The sequence below is a fragment of the Primulina tabacum genome, chromosome 7 (assembly GCF_025594145.1).
Source record: "Primulina tabacum isolate GXHZ01 chromosome 7, ASM2559414v2, whole genome shotgun sequence".
NCBI classification, from domain to species: domain Eukaryota; kingdom Viridiplantae; phylum Streptophyta; class Magnoliopsida; order Lamiales; family Gesneriaceae; genus Primulina; species Primulina tabacum.
In genome coordinates, this window is record NC_134556.1 from 2,056,903 (window position 1) to 2,076,517 (window position 19,615).

Below are 19,615 nucleotides of genomic sequence, written 5' to 3' on the forward strand. Positions count from 1 at the left end.
TGATTCCCTAGGTATCAAATGATAGCGCCTGCAAGAACCATTCAATTATGGTTAGCGTACAGTACGGTCCCTTCAACTCATATATCCCGATCGATTCGACAACCATTGGTATATCGAGAGTTGTCAATGAATCGATACTATGTGTCATGACGTAGTTGCATCGACGGTGTAATCTATGAAACCTCTTTCATAATTATCAACATACTCTGATCAGAGATTTCATACTACACATACATGGGAACACATAGGATATCCATACTCGAAGGTAAGCGGTGAATCCCCGACTACAATACATCGATTCCTATATGTTTCGACAGAACACCCAACCTTGCCACCTGATGACCCCTTGAGAGTCGGTAAACAAGTCAAAGTGTAGTGCTAGCACATAGAGTCTCAATGTTGTCCCTGGGTCATAAGGACTAATGGTGTACAACCATAAACTAGGACGTTTCCACTCGATAAGTGAGAACCACTTGGAAAGTCCTTTATGGAGGGTTGTTCAGTGCATTCTACCAGGAGCACCTATCTGCATGCTCGGACATCACAATGTCCCCTACCAATGAAACATGGTACTCACATCGCAGATACTATTCTCGAACTCGAGCGCACTATATCCTTCTTAGCGGCGGCTGAATAGACTAGGAACTGTTTAGAATATACAGTATTCTAAATATGAGTTTAATGATACTCATCATATGAGCATCTCATATTCTTTCTACTATTTGTATATTCAAGGACTTTATCTATGAAACTAGCATGAGTATACAGATAAAGAAGTGCCAAAATAATAATTTCAAATATTATTAAAATAAAGACTGTTCATACATAGAGTTTAAACATGAACCCTCGGCCAACACTTGGCTCGACGGGCACCTACTCTAACCGATAATAGTTTAAGCGTGTAATTGTGGCTAGAAGAGCTTTATTATATAGGTAGAAGATCGATATTATATACTTGAGTTTTATGGATTAACGCTGCTCGAAATTTTAGATTTACAACAATTTGATATTTGGGATGTAGTTGTAATTAGTTAAGTTACGTTAATTTGGTGCTATAAGATAAAAATTCGATTCAAGGATCTTAGACTAATATTAATATGAGGTTGAAATAAGGTTTAACTTTTAAATGTATTACCGATGATAGAAGTCGATCAGTAAATTTTGGTGCTAAGGTTTCTTAAGTTGAACTGCATACATGCTAATGTGATATGTTGATGAAAATTATCGGTATTGCATAAGAAATGTGTTTGAACATTTGATGTTCGCAATCTGGATTTTGATGTTAGCAAAACTTGTTATTGTATTTCTAACATATTTACTCATGTGTAAAGTTGCAAACACAAAAAGCAAACTTAATTTCTGGCGATATTCGATTTTTTGATGATATCTCTCAACTAGATTATCCAAATGACAATCCTCTAACTTGACTGATCAGAAAACTCAATTTGGAACAAGTTATATTTCAAGTCAGTTGGGCAAAATCGGATGTTAACATGGTCTAACGGATCGCTGAATTACCGAACTGATCACACAAAAACAGCAATCAGTTGGGTTTGAGCAGTTGTGGTATTTTGGTCATATCTCTCAGCTCAATTATCGAAAATGCGTTGGAAAGATAACTCGAAGATCTACAAATCATCTTCAGAAGTCAAAATCTAAATCGAAGTTTAAGATGCTGATAAATGACAATGAAGCTACTGGTTCTACGCAAACTGAAATCAGTTAGGCTGATTTCAGAACACCGACTGAAACTGAACTGAACTAAACCATCTGCTGACCAGCTGAATTGAACTGAACCAGCAGTTGACCAAGTGAACTGAACTGGACCAGCTTCTGACCAGTTGAACTGAACGACTAGTTGAGTTGACCAAAGTTGACCAGTCGGGAAAATGTTCAGCAAGGCGAATTTCACCGTTGCAATTCAAGAAACAGTACAGAAACTTTTCAAACGGTCATATTCTTGTGTCTAACATATATATCATTATTGGAGCCTATAAATACAACATATTGAAGATCAAACAAGAGTTTTTGGAAGTGGGTTCAAAGCATGGGCAGTTAGCATGAAGATATCAGCTAGTTGAGAGCACAAGCCCTTGTGTGAGGATATATTTGAGATGTACATTGTTAAGGATAAATTTCTCACACACAATCTGTAGAGCCCAAAATTCAGTACACGTAAAACCCATACATTATTTAATTGTTGAATCAGTTATTTAATTTAAAATGATTTTTTTTTCTTAGCCATGCATAATTTATGAAAATGTGTTATTTTAAATTAGTCATGTTTATTGTGATGCACGATAAAATGTTTTTTTTCGAGTTTCATGTTTCAGACGATCATTCGAGGCGGGATTGAGGAAAAGACCGGTGACGATGTTGGCAATTTAAAAAAAAGTGGTATTTTATTTTTAAGTGGAGGATGAGGCACTTTAAATGATTTGTTTAGTTTTAGCATTTTAAAGCCTAAATCATTTAGTTAGTAATTTTAAGAGTTTAAAACCTTAAAATTAGCATTTTTGGTGTGTGTTATTTTAATTGTAGAGTTTATTTTATGCTTGGTGGGTTAGCCTTTTTATTAGTATTTTTACTAGTTAATTAGCACTAATTACACAAAAATTTAAACCCACACGCACGTTTTATGCACTCACACACACTTACACGTTTTTACACACACTAAAACCCATAACACACACTACACGATTCTTTTCATCTTTTTCTTCAAAAAGAAATACTAGGGTACTTCATAAAAACAGCAGCCGCCCCACTCCCCTATTATTATTCAGCGATCTTGTGTGAATTCTTCAAGGATTGTAGCGCCACGGTTGTCCCGGATCAAGCCTCGCACCGGTTCCGCTTCGATATTGCCGGTTCGGTAACGTTTAATATCAATAAGGCACGTATATCCTTTCGTTCCTGTGTCGATCATGTCATATTATGCGTGCGTTGTTATTTATGCGTAAAACCATGTGTATGTTGTGTAGAAGTTTGAGCAATCATGTTTAAATCGCTTTTGAAGCCCTTTTTAGATCTGAAATTTACGTTTTTTACTGTTCTGTTTAAAACTGCAAATTTTCGGGCAAGATTTTGGGAAAACTTTCAACGCAAAAAATGTAGAAATTTTCGATACCCTCGATTTGATATAAAATTCGAGATTTTTAGATGAAAAATGAGTGAGTTATGACGTTTTTCGTGAGACTGCTCAAGCTGTGATTTCCAGAAAATTATGTTATTGATGCGTTCTTGAAGTTTTATTGTTGCAGGCTTCGTTGGGAATCGACGGGTGATCGTTGCTGTTTCTAGGTATGTATAGCATGTTGTTAGGTTGGTATTTGGGGTGCCGGTTAGTGTCGATAGGCACTTGAATTTGTTAGAAGTCGTAAGAAACGCTTGTTGTCAATTTTCGTGTTTATAAGATTGTACTGTGTTAAGACGGGCTTCGTTATTTTGGGACTTATATACGAGTTTAGCTCATAACTATGGTGTCCTAGGAGGGTCTCAAAGTGTTGAATCTTGATCCATCATGTGTCAATTGGGAGAATAGGCATTGTGTAAGAAATTTCTCGCAGGTGCAGAAAATTCGAAGTCACACGGACCCTTTGACGGACCCTGACACGGGGTCCGTGCCTTTACTTCCTTCGAGTAGCCAAATTTGCGTGCGTACACGGACCCCCACACGAACCATGGCACTGGGTCCGTGTCTTTGATTCCTCGCAAGTGTCGACTGTCCGAGCCTACACGGACCCCTTGTCGGACCCTAGCACGGGGTCCGTGTCCCGTCTTCTTTCCGAACATTTCTTTTGCGTACTTTCACGGACCTATACACGGACCTGGGGACGGGTTCCGTGTACTCGCGTTTTTGGGAAAAATATTATGGTTGCTTTGGGGTTTGAGGTCTTGGTTTAGTGCAAGGGTTATCAAGGTCGTGCCATGGGAAATTGTAGAATGTCCTAAGGAATGATTGAACTTGAGAGTAAGTATGATTTCTTCGTCTAAGTTATGCAAGTTAAGTATGCAATTTCATGTTAGTATGTCGCAGCAACGGCCTCAGCCGAAGTCAAACGAATCCCTCAACGCCAAGTAAGTATGATGACGTGCAAAGAAAATATTTTAAGTTTTTGGAGGTATGCTAAATGTATTGTGACCAAATTATGTAAGGATTGGAAAGCGTTAAATTATGAACGGGGACCAATCCGCCCGTTAAATTATGAACGGGTTAGATCGAGGTTGGAAAGCGTTAAATTATGAACGGGGACCAACCAGCCCGTTAAATTATGAACGGGGATCTCATGTATGTAGGCAGTGGATACGTCCCTGTCAGCCCAGTGCTGTGGTTTGTCTGATCAGGCATTTATTATGTTATGGGTCACTTGCTTTGAAACATGCCTCTACGCAAAATAAAGTCATGTATGTTTAAGTACGTTCAGTTATGCAAGCATGTTTATGAAAGCTTTCAAGTTATGGCACGTCTATGTATGTACGTATGTTCAAGTTACGTTATGCAAGTTCAAGTTTTAGTATGTATGCTCTATTTTAAAGTTGCATGTGGTTTTATTACTTAATACTCGTTATTCCGGTTTATACGTGTTGAGTCTTTAGACTCACTAGACTTGATCGATGCAGGTGAGTATGTTGATGAGGAGACAGGAGGTGGCGACCAAGGGGCAGGCTTGGACTGAGCGGGAGGCTAAACCCTAGTACCGCCATGTTTAAGTTTTATGCAAAAGTTAAATTACTCTGATTTCATATTTTGATGGAAATACTTTGAGCAAACCTTTTGTGAGCAAATTTTATTGTAGTTATTTTGAACAACCATGTCTTATGGGGGACTTGGTTGAGATATTTTATGGCAAACTTTGAAGGTTATTTTATGTTTAAGAAAATTTTAATTTTTCCGCAAATTTTGAATGGTAAAAGTACGGTACGTTACACAATCACTCACACATATACAGGAGAGTTGAACTTCAAATATTAGTTGAGTGAGTCTTCACACAAAGACGTAAAACAATGTGTTTGTAGTCTTTGCATGTGAGACATTGAACAATATGCTGATTGTGAGTTTCTGCCTACAATCTTGAGAGCTAGGAGTTCAGTTTAGGCAGTGGGTAAGTTCTAGTTGAGTGGGTTTGTACAAAGAGTTTTATAAATCAAATTCTTCTAGTGAATCCTTCCCAATGGGAAGAAAGGGTGACATAGGAGCATTTAAAGTCATCCAAAATCCATAAACAAATTTGTGTCTATTTGTTTATTGAATTTACTTATCATTTCCATTGTTTTAAGGATGCATTGTTGAAGCATTTTATGTGTTCTTCAAATACAAAATTATTACATACTAAGTGTTTGATAAAATGCTTCAACCAAAATATTTTTACTCATTCAACTTGCATATATTTTAAATGCATTACAAAATATCTAATCGTTTTCTACGAAGGATTATTTCGAGTGTTTTCCATTTGGTTTGAGTACCAAACTCGATTTAATTCATCGGTGTTCAATATTTTAAGAACCGAGCTATTGTAGCTCAACGATTACCCCCCATAATCGATCTTAACAATTGGTATCAAAACGTGTGTTCTTGAAAGAAAATTGAAACTGATTTTTATGTTTAAAATTCGAAAATTTCAGATTTTTTACACATATATATGCAAAACTGAATTTTCGGCAGCTTGCAGCGACCGTAGGAAAAATGACATATCTCCTTGATCGATTGTCCAAATGACAAACCACTTTTTGCGTTGTAAACTAGACTCATAGACGATTACTGTGGTATAAAATTTTCAGCCTAATTATGCTCGAGAAAATACAGTTTATTCGTTGAAGACAGAGAATATGTGCTGCAGCAGAAAATGAGCTATGGAGAAAATTGGTTAGTTATCCATCTTCTTTTATAATTTTCAAAATTTCAAAAATATAGGAGGAGAACTCATTATAACTTTAATGAGTTGATTATTTTTAAATATTGAGGGGGACAAATTTTTGTTTAAAATATTTTGAAAATATGACTTTTTGATTCACAAAAAAAGGGAGATAAATATGTTAGTTGAGTTGATTGTTTATCCAAGTTTTGTGATCATCAAAAAAAGGGAGATTGTTGGAACATTTCATGTTCGCAATCTTGATTTTGATGTTAACAAAACTTGTTATTGTATTTCTAACATATTTACACATGTGTGAAGTTGCAAACACAAGAAGCAAACTGAAACTGAATTTAGCCAAACTGAATTTCTGACGTCGATTCAAAGCATGGACAGTTAGCATGAAGATATCAGCTAGTTGAGAGCACAAGCCCTTGTGTGAGGATACATTTGAGATGTACACTGTAAAAGATAAATTTTTCACCCACAATCACTCACACATATACAAGAGAGTTGAATTTAAGATATTAGTCGAGTGAGTCTTCACACAAAGACGTAAAACAATGTGTATGTAGTCTTTGCATATGAGACATTAAACAATATGCTGATTGTAAGGTGCTGCCTACAATCTTGAGAGCTAGGAGTTCAGTTTAGGCAGTGGATAAGTTCTAGCTTAGTGGATTTGTACTAAGAGTTGTATGAATCAAATTCTTCTAGTGAATCCTTCCCAATGGGAAGAAAGGGTGACGTAGGAGCATTTGAAGTCTCTGGACATCCATAAACAAATTCGTGTCTATTTGTTTATTTCATTTACTTATCATTTCCATTGTTCTAAGGATGCATTGTTGAAGCATTTTATGCGTTCTTCAAATACAAAATTATTACATACTAAGTGTTTCATAAAATTCTTCAACCAAAATATTTTACTCATTCAACTTGCATATATTTTAAATGCTTTACAAAATATTTAGTCGTTTTCTACGAAGGATTATTTCGAGTATTTTCCGCTTGGCTTGAATACCAAACTCGATTTAATTCATCGGTGTTCAATATTTTAAGAACCGAGCTATTGTAGCTCAACGATTACCCCCCATAATCGATCTTAACAATTGGTATCAGAGCGGGTGTTCTTGAAAGAAAATTGAAACTGATTTTTATGTTTAAAATTCGAAAATTTCAGATTTTGTACACATAAATATGCAAAACTGAATTTTCGCGCAGCTTGCAACGACCGTAGGAAAAATGACATATCTCCTTTATCGAATTTCCAAATGACAAACTGCGTTTTTCTTTACAAACTAGACTCATAGAAGATTACAGCGGTATAAAATTTGTAGCCTAATTATGCTCGAGAAAATACAGTTTATTCGTTGAAAACTGAGCATCTGTGCTGCAGCAGAAAATAAGCTACGGAGAAAATTGGTTAGTTATCCCTCTTCTTTTATAATTTTCGAAATTTCAAAAATATAGGGGGAGAACTCATTATAATTTTATTGAGTTGATTATTTTTAAAAATTGAGGGGGACAAAATTTTGTCTAAAATGTTTTGAAAATATGACTTTTTGATTCACACAAAAAGGGAGAGAAATATGTTAGTTGATTTGATTGTTTATCCAAGTTTTGTGATCATCAAAAAGGGGGAGATTGTTGGAACATTTCATGTTCGCAATCTTGATTTTGATGTTAACAAAACTTGTTATTGTATTTCTAACATATTTAATCATGTGTGAAGTTGCAAACACAAGAAGCAAACTGAAACTGAATTTAGCCAAACTGAATTTCTGACGTGCTTCGGTTTTGTGATGATATCTCTCAACTGGATTATCCAAATGACAGTCCGCTAACTTGACTGATCAGAAAACTCAGTTTGGAACAAGTTATATTTCACGTCAATTGGACAAAATCGGATTTTATCATGGTCTAACTGATCGCTGATTTACCGAACTGATCACACGAAAACAGCAATCATTTAGATTTGAGCAGTTGCAGTATTTTGGTAATATCGCCCAGCGAATTTATCGAAATGAAGCGATTCAGTATGCGTTGGAAAGATAAGACAAAGTTCTACAAATCATCTTCAGAAATCAAAGTCTGCATCGAAGTTTAAGATGCTGATAAATGACGATGAAGCTATTGGTTCTGCGCAAACTGAAATCAGTTAGGCTAATTTCAGCACATCGGCTGAAAATGAACCGAAGTGAACCAGCTGCTGACCAGCTGAACTGAAATGAACCAGCAGTTGACCAACTCAACTGAACTGAACCACCTGCTGACCAGTTGAACTGAATGACCAGTTGAACTGAACGATCAGTTGAGTTGACCAAAATTGACCAGTCGGGAAAATGTCCAGCAAGGCGAATTTCACCGTTGCAATTCCAGAAACAGTACCGAAACTTTTCAAACGGTCATATTCTTGTGTCTAACGTATATATCATTGTTGGAGCCTATAAATACAACATATTGAAGATCAAACAAGAGTTTTTGGACGTGGATTCAACGCTTGGGCAGTTAGCATGAAGATATCAGCTAGTTGAGAGCACAAGCCCTTGTATGAGGATACATTTGAGATGTACACTGTCAAGGATAAATTTCTCACACACAATCACTCACACATATACAAGAGAGTTGGATTTAAAATATTAGTCGAGTGAGCATTCACACAAAGACGTAAAATAATGTGTTTGTAGTCTTTGCATATGAGACATTAAACAATATGCTGATTGTGAGGTGCTGCCTACAATCTTGAGAGCTAGGAGTTAAGTTTAGGCAGTGGGTAAGTTCTAGCTTAGTGGTTTTGTACAAAGAGTTGTATGAATCAAATTCTTCTAGTGAATACTTCCCAATGGGAAGAAAGGGTGACATAGGAGCATTTGAAGTTTTCGAACATCCATAAACAAATTCGTGTCTATTTGTTTATTGCATTTACTTATCATTTCCATTGTTTTAAGGAAGCATTGTTGAAGCATTTTATGTGTTCTTCAAATACAAAATTATTACATACTAAGTGTTTGATAAAATTCTTCAACCAAAATATTTTTACTCATTCAACTTGCATATATTTTAAATGCTTTACAAAATATTTAGTCGTTTTCTACGAATGATTATTTCGAGTGTTTTCCGCTTGGTTTGAATACCAAACTCGATTTAATTCATCGGTGTTCAATATTTTAAGAACCGAGCTATTGTATCTCAACGATTACCCCCCATAATCGATCTTAACAATTGGTATCAGAGAGTGTGTTCTTGAAAGGAAATTGAAACTGATTTTTATGTTTAAAATTCGAAAATTTCAGATTTTTTACACATATATATGTGCAAAACTGAATTTTCGCGCAGCTTGCAACGACCGTAGGAAAAATGACATATCTCCTTGATCTAGTGTCCAAATGACAAATTGCGTTTTGCTTTGCAAACTAAACTCATAGAGGATTACAGCGTTATAAAATTTGCAGCCTAATTATGCTCGAGAAAATACAGTTTATTCGTTGAAGGATGAGCATATGTGCTGCAGCAGAAAATGAGCTATGGAGAAAATTAGTTAGTTATCCCTCTTCTTTTATAATTTTCAAAATTTTAAAAATATAAGGGGAGAACTCATTATAATTTTAATGAGTTGATTATTTTTAAAAATTGAGGGGGACAAAATTTTGTTTAAAATGTTTTGAAAATATAACTTTTTGATTCACACAAAAAGGGAGAGAAATATGTTAGTTGAGTTGATTGTTTATCCAAGTTTTGTGATCATCAAAAAGGGGGATATTGCTGGAACATTTCATATTAGCAATCTTGATTTTGATGTTAACAAAACTTGTTATTGTATTTCTAACATATTTAATCATGTGTGAAGTTGTAAACACAATAAGCAAACTGAAACTGAATTTAGCCAAACTGAATTTCTGACATGCTTCGGTTTTGTGATGATATCTCTCAACTGGATTATCCAAATGACAATCCGCTAACTTGACTGATCAGAAAACTAAATTTGGAACAAGTTTTCACGTCAGTTGGGCAAAATCGGAATTTATCATGGTCTAACTGATCGCTGAATTACCGAACTGATCACACAAAAACAGCAATCATTTGGGTTTGAGCAGTTGCGGTATTTTGGTCATATCGCTCAGCGCAGTTATCGAAATGTAGCGATTCAGTATGCGTTGGAAAGATAAGACAAAGTTCTACGAATTATCTTCAGAAATCAAAGTCTGCATCGAAGATTAAGATGCTGATAAATGACGATGAAGCTACTGGTTCTGCGCAAACTGAAATCAGTTAGGCTGATTTCAGCACACCGGCTGAAACTGAACCGAACTGAACCAGATGCTGACCAGCTGAACTGAAATGAACCAGCAACTGAACTGAACTGAACCAGCAACTGAACTGTTTAAATGAATGACCAGTTGAACTGAACGACCATTTGAGTTGACTAAAGTTGACCAGTCGGGAAAATGTCCAGCAAGGCGAATTTCACCGTTGCAATTCCAGAAACAGTACCGAAACTTTTCAAACAGTCATATTCTTGTGTCTAACGTATATATCATTGTTGGAGCCTATAAATACAACATATTGAAGATCAAACAAGAGTTTTTGGACGTGGATTCAACGCTGGGGCAGTTAGCATGAAGATATCAGCTAGTTGAGAGCACAAGCCCTTGTGTGAGGATGCATTTGAGATGTACACTGTCAAGGATAAATTTCTCACACACAATCACTCACACATATACAAGAGAGTTGGATTTAAAATATTAGTCGAGTGAGCATTCACACAAAGACGTAAAACAATGTGTTTGTAGTCTTTGCATATGAGACATTAAACAATATGCTGATTGTGAGGTGCTGCCTACAATCTTGAGAGCTAGGAGTTAAGTTTAGGCAGTGGGTAAGTTCTAGCTTAGTGGTTTTGTACAAAGAGTTGTATGAATCAAATTCTTCTAGTGAATCCTTCCCAATGGGAAGAAAGGGTGACATAGGAGCATTTGAAGTTTCCGAACATCCATAAACAAATTCGTGTCTATTTGTTTATTGCATTTACTTATCATTTCCATTGTTTTAAGGATGCATTGTTGAAGCATTTTATGTGTTCTTCAAATACAAAATTATTACATACTAGGTGTTTGATAAAATTCTTCAACAAAAATATTTTTACTCATTCAACTTGTATATATTTTAAATGCTTTACAAAATATTTAGTCGTTTTCTACGAATGATTATTTCGAGTGTTTTCCGCTTGGTTTGAATACCAAACTCGATTTAATTCATCGGTGTTCAATATTTTAAGAACCGAGCTATTGTAGCTCAACGATTACCCCCCATAATCGATCTTAACAATTGGTATCAGAGAGTGTGTTCTTGAAAGGAAATTGAAACTGATTTTTATGTTTAAAATTCGAAAATTTCAGATTTTTTACACATATATATGTGCAAAACTGAATTTTCGCGCAGCTTGCAACGACCGTAGGAAAAATGACATATCTCCTTGATCGAGTGTCCAAATGACAAATTGCGTTTTGCTTTGCAAACTAAACTCATAGAGGATTACAGCGGTATAAAATTTGCAGCCTAATTATGCTCGAGAAAATACAGTTTTTTCGTTGAAGGATGAGCATATGTGCTGCAGCAGAAAATGAGCTATGGAGAAAATTATTTAGTTATCCCTCTTCTTTTATAATTTTCAAAATTTTAAAAATATAGGGGGAGAACTCATTATAATTTTAATGAGTTGATTATTTTTAAAAAATGAAGGGGACAAAATTTTGTTTAAAATGTTTTGAAAATATAACTTTTTGATTCACACAAAAAGGGAGAGAAATATGTTAGTTGAGTTGATTGTTTATCCAAGTTTTGTGATCATCAAAAAGGGAGATATTGTTGGAACATTTCATGTTAGCAATCTCGATTTTGATGTTAACAAAACTTGTTATTGTATTTCTAACATATTTAATCATGTGTGAAGTTGTAAACACAATAAGCAAACTGAAACTGAATTTAGCCAAACTGAATTTCTGACATGCTTCGGTTTTGTGATGATATCTCTCAACTGGATTATCCAAATGACAATCCGCTAACTTGACTGATCAGAAAACTCAATTTGGAACAAGTTTTCATGTCAGTTGGGCAAAATCGGATTTTATCATGGTCTAACTGATCGCTGAATTACCGAACTGATCACACAAAAACAGCAATCATTTGGGTTTGAGCAGTTGCGGTATTTTGGTCATATCGCTCAGCACACTTATCGAAATGTAGCGATTCAGTATGCGTTGGAAAGATAAGACAAAGTTCTACGAATCATCTTCAGAAATCAAAGTCTGCATCGAAGATTAAGATGCTGATAAATGACGATGAAGCTACTGGTTCTGCGCAAACTGAAATCAGTTAGGCTGATTTCAGCACACCGGCTGAAACTGAACCGAACTGAACCAGATGCTGACCAGCTGAACAGAAATGAACCAGCAACTGAACTGAACTGAACCAGCTGCTGACCAGTTTAACTGAATGACCAGTTGAATTGAACGACCATTTGAGTTGACCAAAGTTGACCAGTCGGAAAAATGTCCAGCAAGGCGAATTTCACCGTTGCAATTCCAGAAACAGTACAGAAACTTTTCAAACGGTCATATTCTTGTGTCTAACGTATATATCATTGTTGGAGCCTATAAATACAACATATTGAAGATCAAACAAGAGTTTTTGGACGTGGTTTCAAAGCATGGGAAATTAGCATGAAGATATCAGCTAGTTGAGAGCACAAGCCCTTGTGTGAGGATACATTTGAGATGTACACTGTCAAGGATAAATTTCTCACACACAATCACTCACACATATACAAGAGAGTTGGATTTAAAATATTAGTTGAGTGAGCCTTCACACAATGACGTAAAACAATGTGTTTGTAGTCTTTGCATATGAGACATTAAACAATATGCTGATTGTGAGGTGCTGCCTACAATCTTGAGAGCTAGGAGTTCAGTTTAGGCAGTGGGTAAGTTCTAGCTGAGTGGGTTCTTACAAAGAGTTGTATAAATAAAATTCTTCTAGTGAATCCTTCCCAATGGGAAGAAAGGGTGACATAGGAGCATTTGAAGTTTCCGAACATCCATAAACAAATTCGTGTGTATTTGTTTATTGCATTTACTTATCATTTCCATTGTTCTAAGGATGCATTGTTGAAGCATTTTATGTGTTCTTCAAATACAAAATTATTACATACTAAGTGTTTGATAAAATACTTCAACCAAAATATTTTTACTCATTCAACTTGCATATATTTTAAATGCTTTACAAAATATCTAATCGTTTTCTACGAAGGATTATTTCGAGTATTTTCCGCTTGGCTTGAATACCAAACTCGATTTAATTCATCGGTGTTCAATATTTTAAGAACCGAGCTATTGTAGCTCAACGATTACCCCCCATAATCGATCTTAACAATTGGTATCAGAGCGGGTGTTCTTGAAAGAAAATTGAAACTGATTTTTATGTTTAAAATTCGAAAATTTCAGATTTTGTACACATAAATATGCAAAACTGAATTTTCGCGCAGCTTGCAACGACCGTAGGAAAAATGACATATCTCCTTTATCGAATTTCCAAATGACAAACTGCGTTTTTCTTTGCAAACTAGACTCATAGAAGATTACAGCGGTATAAAATTTGTAGCCTAATTATGCTCGAGAAAATACAGTTTATTCGTTGAAAACTGAGTATCTGTGCTGCAGCAGAAAATAAGCTACGGAGAAAATTGGTTAGTTATCCCTCTTCTTTTATAATTTTCGAAATTTCAAAAATATAGGGGGAGAACTCATTATAATTTTAATGAGTTGATTATTTTTAAAAATTGAGGGGGACAAAATTTTGTTTAAAATGTTTTGAAAATATGACTTTTTGATTCACACAAAAAGGGAGAGAAATATGTTAGCTGATTTGATTGTTTATCCAAGTTTTGTGATCATCAAAAATGGGGAGATTGTTGGAACATTTCATGTTCGCAATCTTGATTTTGATGTTAACAAAACTTGTTATTGTATTTCTAACATATTTAATCATGTGTGAAGTTGCAAACACAAGAAGCAAACTGAAACTGAATATAGCCAAACTGAATTTCTGACGTGCTTCGGTTTTGTGATGATATCTCTCAACTAGATTATCCAAATGACAGTCCACTAACTTGACTGATCAGAAAACTCAATTTGGAACAAGTTATATTTCACGTCAATTGGAAAAAATCGGATTTTATCATGGTCTAACTGATCGCTGATTTACCGAACTGATCACACGAAAACAGCAATCATTTAGATTTGGGCAGTTGCAGTATTTTGGTAATATCGCTCAGCGAAGTTATCGAAATGAAGCGATTCAGTATGCGTTGGAAAGATAAGACAAAGTTCTACAAATCATCTTCAGAAATCAAAGTCTTCATCGAAGTTTAAGATGCTGATAAATGACGATGAAGCTATTGGTTCTGCGCAAACTAAAATCAGTTAGGCTGATTTCAGCACACCGGCTGAAAATGAATCGAACTGAACCAGCTGCAGACCAGCTGAACTGAAATAAACCAGCAGTTGACCAACTGAACTGAACTGAACCAGCTGCTGACCAGTTGAACTGAATGACCAGTTGAACTGAACGACCAGTTGAGTTGACCAAAGTTGACCAGTCGGAAAATGTCCAGCAAGGCGAATTTCACCGTTGCAATTCAAGAAACAGTACCGAAAATTTTCAAACGATCATATTCTTGTGTCTAACGTATATATCATTGTTGGAGCCTATAAATACAACATATTGAAGATCAAACAAGAGTTTTTGGACGTGGATTCAAAGCTTGGGCAGTTAGCATGAAGATATCAGCTAGTTGAGAGCACAAGCCCTTGTGTGAGGATACATTTGAGATGTACACTGTAAAGGATAAATTTCTCACTCACAATCACTCACACATATACAAGAGAGTTGAACTTCAAATATTAGTTGAGTGAGTCTTCACACAAAGACGTAAAACAATGTGTTTGTAGTCTTTGCATATGAGACATTAAACAATATGCTGATTGTGAGGTGCTGCCTACAATCTTGAGAGTTAGGAGTTCAGTTTAGGCAGTGGGTAAATTCTAGCTGAGTGGGTTCGGACAAAGAGTTGTATAAATCAAATTCTTCTAGTGAATCCTTCCTAATGGGAAGAAAGGGTGACATATGAGCATTTGAAGTCTCCGAACATCCATAAACAAATTCGTGTCTATTTTTTTATTGCATTTACTTGTCATTTCCATTGTTCTAAGGATGCATTGTTGAAGCAATGTGTTCTTCAAATACAAAATTATTACATACTAAGTGTTTGATAAAATGCTTCAACCAAAATATTTTTACTCATTCAACTTGTATATATTTTAAATGCTTTACAAAATATCTAATTGTTTTCTACGAAAGATTATTTCGAGTGTTTTCCGCTTGGCTTGAATACCAAACTCGATTTAATTCATCGGTGTTCAATATTTTAAGAACCGAGCTATTGTAGCTCAACGATTACCCCCCAATAATCGATCTTAACAATTGGTATCAGAGCGGGTGTTTTTGAAAGAAAATTGAAACTGATTTTTATGTTTAAAATTCAAAAATTTTAGATTTTTTACACATATATATGCAAAACTGAATTTTCGCGCAGCTTGCAGCGACCGTAGGAAAAATGACATATCTCCTTGATCTAGTTTCCAAATGACAAACCGCTTTTTGATGTCATTTTACTCATTGGGAATGGTGTTGGAATGTTGCAATCAACTAAAATATGGTTAGCGAGTAAGTTATCGATACAGGACTTGGGTGAAGCATCTTTTGTATTGGGAATACAGATCTATAGAGATAGATCAAGAAGATTGCTTGGTCTCACCTAGTCCACATACATTGATACCATCGTGAAGCGGTTCTCGATGGATGAGTCCAAGAGAGGACATCTACCAATGTGTCATGGCGTGTCCCTATCCAAGTCTATGTTTCCCAAGACTGATGCAGAGATAGCGGCGATGACACGCATTCCGTATGCATCTTTGATTGGTAGCATCATATATGGGATGATATCTACACGTCCTGACGTGGCTTTCGCACTAAGTGTAGTGAGTAGATAGCAATCGAACCCTGGTCTTCCACACTGGAAAGATGTGAAAGACATCCTCAAGTATTTGAGAATGACCAATAAGTTGTTCTTGGTCTATGGGGGTGGAGAACTGAAATTTGAAGGCTATATCAACTTTAGCTTCCAAAGCGATATCGAAGACTCGAAGTCAACCTCTGGGTTCGTATTCATGCTCAATGGTGTTGTTGTCTCATTGGAAGAGTTTCAAGCAAGACAATACTGCGGATTCCACCATTGAGGACGAATACATTGCTGTATCAGAATCAGCAAAGGAGGTTGTTTGAATAAGGAATTTCGTCCAAGAGTTGGACGTCATTCCTAATGGAGTTGCTCCTGTCCCAGTGTTGTGTGACAACATGGGAGCTATAGCTCAAGCAAAGGAGCCAAGGTCTCATCAGAAGTCCAAACATGTATTGAGAAAGTACCACATCCTCCGAGAGATTGTGGAAAGAGGAGGAGTCTTGATTGACAAAGTCGGCTCCGCAGATAATGTTGCTGATCCGCTATCTAAGCCTTTACCTGGACCATTATTCGAGAAGCATCGCGAATCGATGGGTTTGAAGCATATGGGTAGTTGGCTCTAGTGCAAGTGGGAGATTGTTAGAGTAGGTGTCCGTCGAGCCAAGTGTTGGCCGAGTGTTCACAATAAAACTCTATGTATAAACAATCTTTATTTTAATAATATTTGAAATTATTGTTTTGGCACATCTTTATCTGTATACTCATGCTAGTTGCATAGATAAAGTCCTTGAATATACAAATAGTAGAAAGAATATGAGATGCTCATATGATGAGTATCATGAAACTCATATTTGGAATACTGTATATTCTAAACAGTTCCTAGTTGCTTCAGCCGCCGCTAAGAAGGATATAAGCCGCTCGATTTTGAGACTAGTATCTGCGATGTGAGTACCATGTTTCATTTGTAGGGGACATTGTGATATCCGAACATGCAACTAGGTGCTCCTTGTAGAGTGCACTGAACAACCCTCCATATAGGACTTTCCAAGTGGTTCTCACTTATCGAGTGGAAACGTCCTATTTATGGTTTAACGACTCTCATGGGGTCATCAGGTGGCAAGGTTGGATGTTTTGTCGAAACATATAGGAGTCGATGCATTGTAGTCGGGGATTCACCGCTTACCTTCGGGTATGGATATCCTATGTGATCTCAAGTATATGTAGTATGAAATATCTGATCAGAGTATGGTTGTAATTATGAAGGGGTTTCATAGATTACACCATCGATGCAACTAGGACATGACACATAGTATCGATTCATTGGACAACTCTCGATATACCAATGGTTGTCGAATCGGTCGGGATATATGAGTTGAAGGGACTGTATTGTACGCTAAAAATAATTGAATGATTCTTACATGCACTATCATTTGATACTAGGGAATCATGTAAGCGATGCTGCTAGGCATTTAACATGATTGGTTGAGTACTATCAGACTTGAGTTTTGACGTTCTTATTATCAAGGAGTTGATAAGTAAGAATGGAGCAATTGGGGTATGCTCGTATAAGGACATGTTTAGTCCGAATCACATGGAGATGTGAACCCACGGCTAGTTTTATCAATGAACCATTGAGGGTCACACAAGTGCTAACTTTTTAGATCCCGCTGAGAAGTAAAATAGTTCAATGTGTTGAACGGCTTATAAAGGAGTTTACAAGCGTAAATAAAATAGAAGTATGACTTCTATAAGAAGAATGTAACTTTTAATTTGATGAAGTGTTCCTAAATTAAAAGTTGGCCAAACAAATAATGTATTTGAAAATTGTGATTTTCATAAACATTATTATGGACTAAATTAAATTAATTCCAGTTTTGAATTAATTAAACACTAGTGGGCCTAGAAGAGTCCAAATAATTAAATTAATTCAAGTATTTAATTAATTAAATAACATTGGGCCTTGTAGAGCCCAATTAGAAATAATTAATCAACTAGTGGGATTGAGTAAAATCAAGTAAGCTTTAATTGGTCTCAAATTTGTTTGAGACAATTCAAATAAAGTCCATGGGCCTTGTAATTGTTACAAGCCCAAATAGATTTGCATGCATGGGAGATGAAAGGTTGGGAGACAAATTTTTCAATGTTCGAGGCATGGCATGCTTTTGGGACACCACAACATTTTTGCTAAACCAAGAAAAGTCTCCCCTTCTCTCTTTGGACATGCTATGGCCGAAATTTCTTCATCATTCTCCTCCAAAAAATTTTCAATTTTTGGTTTAGGAAATCCTACACTTCTCAATAAAAAATACCCTAATTTTTCTAGTGCAAAATTAGGGTGGTTCTACCTTGTTAGTGGTGGACCTAATTTGAAGAAAGGAGCCCAAAAGAAAGATGAAGCTTGTAGATTGTCATCCATTCAACAGCTAAGGTGTTTACACCTTAGTTGGAGCCGGAACATCAATCCTTGTGATTGATAGGTAATTTTCTAAAACACCCTATGTATGACATTTTGTGTTTATTGTTGTTTGCTACACATATTGTGAGGTGCTCGGTTTTGTTTTCTTATTGAAAAACATTTTTACAAAACTTTCGTTGCGTAACCGGGCACCGTAACCGATTCCCTTTCAAGTGGTATCATTAGCTATGGTTACAATTTTGGTGTAGCAAATACATGATATTACATTGAGGTCGAATTCTAACCGCATGAGATGATTTTTTGCAACAAATCGAGGACCGAATTTTGGGCAACTTTGGGCAGCAAGTTGCTGCCCATTTCGGGCACCTCGGTCTGCCCGAGGGGCTGCCCGAAACGGGCAGCAAGGGCAGTCCAAATGGCTGCCCGTACAGCCCATGTTTTTAAAATTAAAAAAAAAATTTGTAATTTGGCTGGAATCCGGCGAAGGCGATGACGACTAGGGTTTCCAAAAGTGTTTTGGAATATCAAAGTGTCATGGGCCATGAAGTTGTTGGGCCATTAGATGGCTAATACAATTTGTCAATTTAAATGGGCCAAAATGTATTTTGGAGAAAAATGTTTTTTTTGGGCCCTTAAGTTTAAATCCACAAAATTTGCACATATTTTCTCATGAAATAAATAATTGAAGTTGGACTTTAATTATTTATAGTAAATTGTGATTTACAAGAAATTCGGTTATAAATAAATTAATTGGAAAGTACACAAAGGAGTTTGTATACTTTGTTAATTTAGTTTATAATCGTCGCAGTTAGTGATTGAATCAAGATATATAATATTGGATCGATTGATTATTGTGAAAATGAATTGATGGTGTATGATATGTGATATTATGCATGAAGGATGATCAAAAGCCCAAGCCCAATTTGCTAGGTGTATGCTAGGATATTTTGTGTTGAATGATTGTAATAATTATCAATTTATGAACTGAGCTTGGTTTATGGCCCGTTCCCACCCCATGAGATGTATCCCTATTTGCCATGGATATTTATTTGTAAATATTAGTATAGTGGAAGATTGAGATTGGAAGATGGTGGCCTTGATGATTATGAAGATCGAAGACATGTAAATATTGGAAGCTTATGTAAAAGTTGCATTTGCATCCCATGCATTTCCCTAGGATTGGACCTAGGCCCGTGTTTAGCTCACACGGGCCATTAGTTTTGGGGCGATTGATCATCCTTGTTTTGTTTATTTTTTATAATATATGCATGA